This window comes from Ochotona princeps, chromosome 7 (genome assembly GCF_030435755.1).
Source record: "Ochotona princeps isolate mOchPri1 chromosome 7, mOchPri1.hap1, whole genome shotgun sequence".
Taxonomy (NCBI): domain Eukaryota; kingdom Metazoa; phylum Chordata; class Mammalia; order Lagomorpha; family Ochotonidae; genus Ochotona; species Ochotona princeps.
Genome location: NC_080838.1, coordinates 44449957 through 44459921, shown reverse-complemented (window position 1 = coordinate 44459921; position 9965 = coordinate 44449957). Strand labels below are relative to the sequence as shown.

The 9965-nt window shown below is 36.0% G+C and overlaps 1 long non-coding RNA gene across 1 annotated transcript; it reads right to left on the bottom strand.

Annotated features, from left to right (window-relative positions):
• Positions 1-609: 609 nt before the first annotated feature.
• On the bottom strand, positions 610-8861 carry LOC131480765 (uncharacterized). The gene is made up of 3 exons (XR_009245797.1): positions 8784-8861; positions 4437-4581; positions 610-823 (listed from the first exon to the last, which is right to left on the bottom strand). It is a non-coding gene; the product is annotated as an uncharacterized LOC131480765 (long non-coding RNA).
• Positions 8862-9965: the final 1104 nt, after the last annotated feature.

Genomic DNA, 9965 nt, shown 5'->3' with positions numbered 1-9965 from the left:
TTTGCTCTGGCACTCCCACTCTTGGCCTCCCCAGTACCTCTGAGGACAGGTATCCCCTGAGCATGGCCTCTGTGTGTCTGTTTTCCTTGTCCTCTGTTTTCTCCTTGGGTGGGACAATAGAGATAGTAATGCTAAGATGCTTTGTGTCTCTAATTTGTGTGCTATCAGGAGTTCCAGGAGAGATGAGGCCTAGCAGAAGTGGAATGTGGGTAAAGAAGCAAGGGAAAGGTGAATATCTGCAGCTTTGTAAGTGTGTTCAGATTATTTGCTGCATGTCTCTTAGAATAGCTTATATTGCTGGGGAAGCTGGGACATACGTCTTTAGCTTAATGAATGGACTTGAGGGTAATGACCATTTGTTCCTCTTGGGAGTGCAATTGATTGGATTGCTATATGGACTTGTGATTTGCTATTTCTCGTGGGCCTTGTTATCACCAAGGTTGGTTAATAAAGAATCCTTAATAAACCTTAGACGTGTCTGGCGTGATCCTCCTTGAACCCCATAATGATGCCTTACCATCTGTCTACTACAATATATTTTATTCAGAATAATGATGGGAGTCACAAAGATGTATCTAAAATAATTATTCAAATTGGAGGGACCAGATAAGTGGCCTAATAGGCTAATCCTCCACCTACAAGTGCCAAGATCCCATTTGGGCTCCAGTTCTTGTCTTTGCTGCTCCAATTCCAATCCAGCTTCATGCTCATTGTCTGGGAGGGTGAGTAGTAGAGGTTAACCTGAGTTCTTGGGACCCTACAACCATGTAGGAGACCTGCAGGAGGCTTTTGACTTGGGCTCAGCTCTGGCTATTGTGGTCATCTGGGGAGTGAACCAGCAGATGGAAGATCTTTAGTTTTCTGCAAAATATAAATCTTTACAGTTACTTATAATTATGACAAGAATTGATTTTGCTAGTTGATTCAATTCTATAAAGTGAGTACAATTTATACATAAAGATTTTGATCTAATATATTCAAACTGTATTCTGAAAGTTTATTTTAAAATCTGTTTTAGGATATTTTTAATTTTTCAAACCATGACATTCAATATGGTGGCTCTTACAGAAAAATGGGCAAGCACTATCAACAATCACTGATACATTTCTTGAATGTATCAAAGACACACTTCTCAGAAACTAAGCTGTGTTAGTGAGCAAATAACACACCATATTGGTTAGGTGATTTTCAGTTATTTAAATAAATTTGAAAGATATTACATATGAATAAAAAATTTTGATGATAGACAACCCAGTGATTTTATGTATATGAGTTTGAAGTAAAAGCAATGTGTTACAAATATGCTAGACTCTTTTCACATCTACATCTTTCAAAAAAGTTAAGACTCATATATAACAACAAGAATTAAAAAAAAAACTCATGCAAGACTGATTTATTTGCTTTACTTGGGACTAGTAATAGTGACATATTTGCCTTTTATAAGCAGGAAATGGTGAGTTGGAAGCCTATGATTGACTCAGTTTCTGAGATTGGCTGGGGCTCATCTATTTGTTATGAGGAATTCTTGAGTTATACTTCAGTTATTTATACTCTGTTGGATTATTTTATTTATGCCTAGGGGCAACTTTAGGTCAAATTTATTTTAACTTAACAAAGAATATGAAGGCATAGAGGTGGGAACAGTGCTGCCATAACCATGGTGGCACAGGTATTTCCTGTTCATCGTGTTCAAATCTTCTGGGTATATCCAAGTAATGAGATTGCTGGATCATATTGCAAGTCTATCTCTACTTTTTTTGAGAAATCTCCACACTGTTTTGCACAGTGGAGGCACTAATTTATCTTGCCACCAGCAGTACATAACTGTTTGCCTTTCCTCACATCCTCACCAGCTTTGTTATTCACTCTCTTTTGGATGACAGTCATTTTGACAAGGGTGAGGAGACACTCATTTTGGTTATGATTTTGTATTTTCTTTTTATCTTTTTTAAAAAGACTTACTTATCTTTATTGGAAGGCAGTTTTACGTAGAGAAGGAGAGAGAGGAAGAAAGATCTTCGACTATTGGTTCACCCCCAAAGTGGCTACAACGGCTATAGCTGAGCTAATCCAAAGCCAGGAGCCAAGAAGCCTCCTCCAGGTCTCCAACACGGATTTATGGTCCCAAGATTTTGGACCATCATCTACTGCTTTTCCAGGTCACAAGCAGGGATCTGAATGGGAAATGGAGCAGCTACAACTAGAACCAGTGCCCATATGGGATCCTGACTCATGCAAGGTGAGGATTTAATCACTTGGCCATCACACTGGGCACTTGATTACATTTTCTTAATGATGAGTGATATTGAACATTGTTTTCATATATTTGTAGGCCATTTGTATTTATTCTTTGGGCTATAAATTAAAAACATGTTATTTCAAAAATTAAAAAAGAAAAGAAGGAAGGTAAGAAGGAGGGAAGACAGGAACAGAAAAAGGAAGAAATGAGAGATGTAATGTGAAAGGGTCAGGGAGTGTGGTAGGGTTGAGATAAAGGGAATATTAATTATAATTTATCTGTGAATACATAGAATCTGTTCTGTTTATATTAATATCACCACAACATTTAAAAAAGAAACTAAAAGGAGAAAAGGTGCTGCCAAATAATTCAAACTCAGATTAATTGAATAAATTGAATTTGTTCAGATTTTAGAACCAATCAGTTTCCTCACTAACACAAAATGGCACTAAAATCACCTGCATGAACATTCCAATTAAAATCTTACCTCTTGGGCCCAGCATGGTAGCCTAGCGACTAAACTTGCCTTGCACATGCTGAGATCCTATATTGGTACTGGCTCATCTCTCAGCAGCCCCGCCCACTTTCCATCCAGCTCACTGTTTGTGGCCTGGGAAAGCAGTGGAGGAAGGCTCAAAGCCTCAGGACTCTGTGGTAGGGTAAGGAATTGGAAGAGGCTCCTGGGTCCTGGGTCCTGGGTCCTGGCTTCAGACTGACGCATCTCTGGCTGTTGTAGCCGCTTGGGGAGTGAATCAATGGATGGAAGATCTTCCTCTCTGTCTCTCCTCTTCTATGTATACCTGGATTTCAATTAAAAAAAAAGCTAATATTTTTTTTTCTTTTCACAAATATTGTGTCCTGAATCTTAGGCAAGTTTTATTGCCTTCTTTCAATGAATATATGAGTCATGCTTTCATGGAGAGAAACCTGTTTCTCCTGAAAGATGAAACCTCCAGTGTAACAATTATAAAAGTTGTATGATCAAGTTCACTGGAAGAAACTCCACTATTTTCTATCATTTCCTCTCCCAGGACTCTTCTGTGATTTTTTTCATGCTGCATGGTCCCATTCCTTTTTGATCAGTAACTGCCTGCCAATTCAGGAAAACTCTGCCCATAACCCCAAATATTTTCCTAGCAAGAGATTTCCTAGCATTCTCTGTATCGGTTAAGAATCAGGCAGACATGAAGATGCAGCTTCTCCATTGATCTGCTTGAGGGTCTACAGTCTACCACAAGTGATGACACCTCTGATTGCTTAATAATCTCCTGAATTATTTCAATCCCACATCAGCAATTTGAATTCACATTGGTCTTAGATAGTTCAATAGCTTAGAAATACATGTCATGAGATGATAAAAGTTCTTAATGTTACTGTGACCACAGCAAGATACACATCATTGGTAATTAGGAAGAGAAAAATCAAGTTCCTTCCTAAGTTGTTGTTGTTGTTGTTGTTGTTGTTGTTGTTGTTGTTGTTGTGTTGGAACCAATACTTCCCTCATGAACATACACTCATTCCATCTTTATTGATATGTACAGTATATCTGAAACTCATTCCCAGGCAATACCTATGTTTTATTATTCAACAAAGGATGGTCCAATCAGAGTCAGATCAGAGATGATGTTGTATGCCATGGTGGAAAGCAAATAAAAGTTTTCCTATAGCAGGATCTGAAAAGTTGCTGGCAATACATCCAGGCAGTGTGTGAGCAAAAATGTTCAAGGACATATTTTATTTTTATTTATGCCATCTATGAAATAAATATTGCATAGTCGAACCAGTGGATTTTATGTGTCAGGCACTATTTCCTGCTGCACCCAATCACTACAGAGCTGTCAAAAGTAAGTGTGCATTTGAAGAAGCTACCATCTTTAAGCAGAAAGAAAAAAAAAACAGGAGAGTTGATAAAATGAATTCTGATGAGTGTCTCTGCCCCACCTTTTAAAGCGATTTGAGTGTATTCCAATTTTAGTAAGTGGGAACTCTGAATGAAAGGTAGCTGAAGGCAATAGTTTCAAAAAAGATATAGATAGGAAAGAGGAAAGGCTTGCATTTTTTTTCCTAAGCAAATGACATTACACAGAATTAATGTATGTCCAAAGAGAAAAGATAAAATGGTTTCACTGCAAAGTGTACCCCTCCCGTGAAATGTGATGAAATGAGTATTTTATGTTGTGGGTGTCTGGTCACCAACCTGCATGTTACAATCACATCAGTGGAGATGAGCATCAGCGGTGGGCAAATTAGAATGCTCAGAAAACAGCAAATGGCAGGAGAGGGCAGGCAGGGAAGCTGCAACATTTAGCACGTGCCTCTGTAGGAAATTTGATTGGAGTTATCTGGCAGAAGAATGGATTATGGTAAGACCAGGGAAGGTAGAGTGCTCACACCTGAGGCTTGCTGTTTAATTTGTAAAACAAACAGACAAACAAAAACAAAACAAACAAAAAAAGCTGCTTTATTGGGCAGTTCGCTTAAAGCTCCATTTCCTCTGCCTAATTCCTGAGAGCCAGAGCTTTGGAGACTGAAACATTGGCTTTTGGCTCTTTATTAATTGTTGAATGTGTTTGCTGCCTTTATGTGACTCAAGAGCCTTATGTTATGAATAATTAAAACCTTGACTCTCTATGGGCGTAAACTATGATATAATAATAACTGTTCTTTCAAAGTGCCTCTAAACACTGTGTGGCAACTGAATCATACCCACCTCACACATGTACAGACCAGCACAGATATTTTCACTCACTTAGCTTATTTATTTTAGTAATTTCATTTGCTCCTATTTTCCTGTTTTAAACGTCCACTAATTTCTGTGTCCCAAAGAATTTGTGAAATAATAATAAAATAAAAATAATACTAGCTGATTTATCTCCAATGAGCAACTTTGCTAATATGTTATGATTTTTAAAATCAATCAGATACAAAAAAAAAATGCTTCAACCTAACTGGACAACTGAATCATTTTGAGGGCTGAAAGTTTTCACAATGTGAAATAATGTTGTCATTGCCCAGCATCCAGTCATAACAGGGATTCACAGGCCTGATCAAATGAACATATTCTTGCTTACTCCTATACCTTGGTTCACACACAGCCTCAGCTGGTTGAAAGAAGTGAATTTCTAATGGTGAAATTACAGACATCTTGACAGGCCAATGGAGAGATTTTCTGAGGGAGGGGAAATTCCCAGCACCCCTCAAATTTAAATGACAACAAACAGTAGGGTTTAATTTCTTCAGTCCAGGTTTTAGTAGGATTCTTGTCAGTCAAAAACATTCACAGAACACCTGCCCTATATAAAATATTTCTCTTCACATACTAATTCCCTGCCTGACACTTGACAGCTTTTATAAAGAATGATGGGAAACTGAGTATTTGCTCTGTAGGATGGAAATTTGATTCATAGCAATTTACTTATTTAGAATGAAATCCTACAATAAAATTGCTCATTCCTGTGGTTTCCACTGTAAAAGAATTTTGCGTGCATCTCAATTTGTACTGGTTCCTTAATTTTCATAAGGATGGGTGCTTTTTTTTTTCTCTTCAGTGTATTTGAACAGGCTTTAACCTAAACCCAGAAGTATAGACTGTTGTTGAAAGCAGCTGTAACTGATTCTAGCCTTCTCTGTGTAGAGAGAAGGAGGACAAGAAGCCAAAGTCCTGTAATCACATCATTTGTGTGATTTGCAGGCTGCATGCCAGCAAAATGTAAAGTCCATATCTTGTGTCTCCTAAGACCACTTTGAGGTGGGATTTTTTTCCCCTAGTTAATTTCTGGTGTTCTTTCTTCCTTGTAATGTGCTTTTCTCTACTGGGGAAACTGGATTGTCTACATGTTCTGTAAATACATTTTTCTTATTAATTCATATAAATTTTTAAGCTGTCAAGTTGTACACAGTTTGGTATTAAAAAATAAATTAGAGTAAAAACCTTAGGATCATATACTACAATGCTTTCACTAATTTGCTGTCAACATATTATAAAATGAAGAAATGGAATCCTGTACTTGGTAGATATCATATATGTGACAAAGTGAAAAACACCTGAAATTCATAGAATAAAATGTCAGCAATAATTCATAGTTTTTCCTTCTGTTTAAAATGTATGAAGTTCAAAGACACGGACTTTATTTGAGAATGGAGACCACGTTTCTACAGCACAGTCATTAAAAAAACACAAATATATACACACACAAATATATATATATATATATAATATTTAAATTGTGCAATTTTGTAGGTGGCAACTCAGAAGGGAATCCTCATAAGAACTCTGAGAAACACATTTCATTCCCTTTATGTCTCACCTATCCAGTATTTTTAAAATGGTACTTCATCATAACAACTAGAACTAAATTTTTCTGAATTTGTACAATTTTCTGAATTTGTTGTATCATTTTACGTTCAAAGTTCTGAATTTTCACCAATACCTGGTATGACCAGTGATTTAAAAATCTGAACCATTCTAGGCAGAGCAAAATGGCAGTTTAAGCAGTTTCATTGATCATAGTACAAATATATCAATTTGAACAGCTATTCATTCATAAAATCACCTTCATAAAATTAAGAATCCAAGTCAGAGACTACAGTGCCTAATTTTAGTAAAAAAACAAAACAAAACAAAAACAAACAGAAAACAAACAACTACCACCAACAACAATAAAAACCACCATACACTGGGAGAGAGGAATGCTTACCACCTGGAGAAGAGAAAGAGAAGAAAATACTAACCATAGATTTGAAACCAAAAAAAAACTTGTTACGGAAAACTAAGAATTGGACTGGGTCGCCTTGCCTCTTCTCCCAAGCTTGTGCCTGAGAACTGAATGAGGAATTTGCCTTACCCAAAAATCTCTAGCACACCACGGAGCAAGACTCCAACTGTTGAAGAGTAGTCCCAGTTTTTGTGAATATCAAGCCTTTGGCTCTGTCATCCATCCTCTGAACCTCCAGCAAAAGAGTAAGGCTAAAGACACTTGAGAGTAGAGGGGAAAAATGAGCTTAAAACTTGTTTTTGAACCTCTGAATCAGACCTTCCATAGTTGATTCAGCATCAGAAAAGACCAAAGGCTGCAAACACCATCTCTAGAGGTACTCCATGATCAAGAAAAGACTTCCACCTTGGTAGAATGAACAAATGTTTCAGTGTGTATCACCTCCAGCCTTCCAAGGGCCTAAGGCAGCACATCGTCTTGTAGCTGAGCACAAAATACTTAATTACAATCCAGCTTAGTGTCAGCCTGGAAACCCCCCAAAATGATGATATGGTTGCATCTAAGATCTGGAGAAGCCATCATTGGACAGATATTAACCACCATTGTAGTCAGAACAGCAGCTGTGGATGGAGCTCCTGGACTTGACCTGGTCTCAATTGAAAATCTGCAGCCACGATGTGTATAGAACAAAACAGGGTAATCAACATTTCCCCTTCTGTGATGTTAATTTTTAATTTTAGTCTCAAAACCAATTTTTCTTCTATTTGTTCATACAGTGTATGCTAGATTGCTCTGAAGCATGGTCTCCCTACTCTGCTATGTAATACTGAAAACTTATGTCTTCAATCTACCTCAGATTCAATAACCGTTATCCAGACTCCCTCTATTTCCAGTCACTCAATTGAGGATGAACACCTTGATTGGTTCTATATGTTGTGTACTGGGAATGGAATGCTTTAAGATCTGTAATTATTAAAGTAAAAATATAACACAAGTAAGTTGATTTTTTTGTTCCCAAAACATAGCCTGTTTGGAGCCTATTTGTTGTCACCTTTAGTTCACCTTGGGAAATTCTTATATTGTTATTGTTTGACTTTTTAATCATAGTATAATTTTTTTGTAGTGGAAATTTCAGTGTGTCAACATAGCCAAAAAGAATGTTCTGCTATTGACTCCAGCATTGTTAACATTCTTTCTATAGTTGGTGATGGTAATTAATTATTACTTATTGAAATACAAAATTTCATTTGTTCTTCTCATTTGAATCTCAATTGCCAGTAATATAAGCATTTATTGCTTAAAGTAAGTGGAAAACTTCTGAAAGATTGACATTCATTGCCTTAGTGATGGTCTAAGAGAATTGAAAAATCAATCATACATTGCCTGTGAATTTTTTATGGTTTACTCTGGTGTTTTAGGGCATTGAACAATAGTCATGTATTTAGTTATAAGGTCATGTTTATGATGGGACAATTGTTTCTCGTATTGCTCAGAAACAATATGTAAAATAGGAGACTATAGCTATGGGTATTTTGTCTTAGATAATGAGAATGCTTGGTTGTAGCTTTCTAAGAAAAATGTAAAATTGTAATAATTTCTTCAAAAACTGTCATTGATTTATACATAATGTATGGTTCATGTTCTACTTTTAATTTTGTGTCTTTTTGCATAGTTTGTTTTCAATATTTGTATGCAGTGAGATTTCTTGAATTAATTTTTGAAAGCAACTAGGCTTAACATATGGGCTGGTACGTATATTGAAATGCAAAGAAATGAGATCAAATTTGCACATAACAGACAAGAGCAATAGATAATTAGCATTGACTCACATAGCACGTTTAGTAAGGTACTTTTTAAGCAGAATCTACTCCAACAGGTGCAAAAACACAAAAAGAACACTGAAAGTGTAGTAAAATTAGGAAAAGAAGTATTAAACATTTAATGGTATTTGATTTATCTGATACTCTTTGTAGTTATCATTATTGTGTTTTTGAGATAATTGTCAAGCGGGAATCTTAGACACTATTTGCTGATTTTCTACCAAACAAAAGCTTACACCTAAGACAACATTGTATAATGAGTGGGAAGTTTTGATATCCTGCCCCTTTTTACTTTCTAGATGAGATCTTGATTATTTTCTGAATTGAGTGCTCAAAGTTCCTATTTTACACAACAATTTTCCAAGACTCCTTGGAATACTTATAGAAACCAGAACTTTTGTTATCTAGTCACAAAATCATTTATAAACACACGTTTAAGATGAAGAATGTACGCAGTTTGACCTAGAGCTTAAAGAATTTTTATCCATTGTGAACTTTAAAATATTAATGAGAGTATAGATTCTTATTACTTAATCTGTATTTAGTCCCTGTCACTTTATTGTCCTGGATGTTTTCAAATATTTGAATGACCAGACAGAGTAGCAACATCTTTATCAGATATAGTTTCATAACATGAACTCGTTTCCCTCTCTTCGCTGTTTGTGGAATGTATATGCTAGGTGTGTGGCCCTCAAAAATTATTTATTTGTTATTTATTCTAGTGTTTATGTGAAAAAGGAGAGAGAAATACGACTCAATAATTAAATTACATACAAATAAATATTTTAAATAATAAAGTTACAAAGAAATAAAATGTATGATGTTTGAAAGAAAAGCCTAAATATTTTGGAAACTGGCTTCACAGGTATCAAATCCTTAAGAGTCAAATCTGATGGTGAATATTCAAGAATGTGACTCTATGATGAAATTAGGGCTAAGACAATCTCAAGAGTGAGGTTTGCTACAAAGATCATGAAGTGGGATTTCTGAAAAAGTAAATAATCATATGCCACATAATGATACTTAGTCATCAGAAAACCCCATATGTAACAGTGGTTCCCAAACATATTGCCTAGTGACCTTATGCTCATCATTGCTGGTTTCAGTACACATTATGATGTTTGATGATCAAACGACCTCAGGATGATTTCTAGAACACATTTCTGTCAATACAGAAGTAAAGCAAGAAAT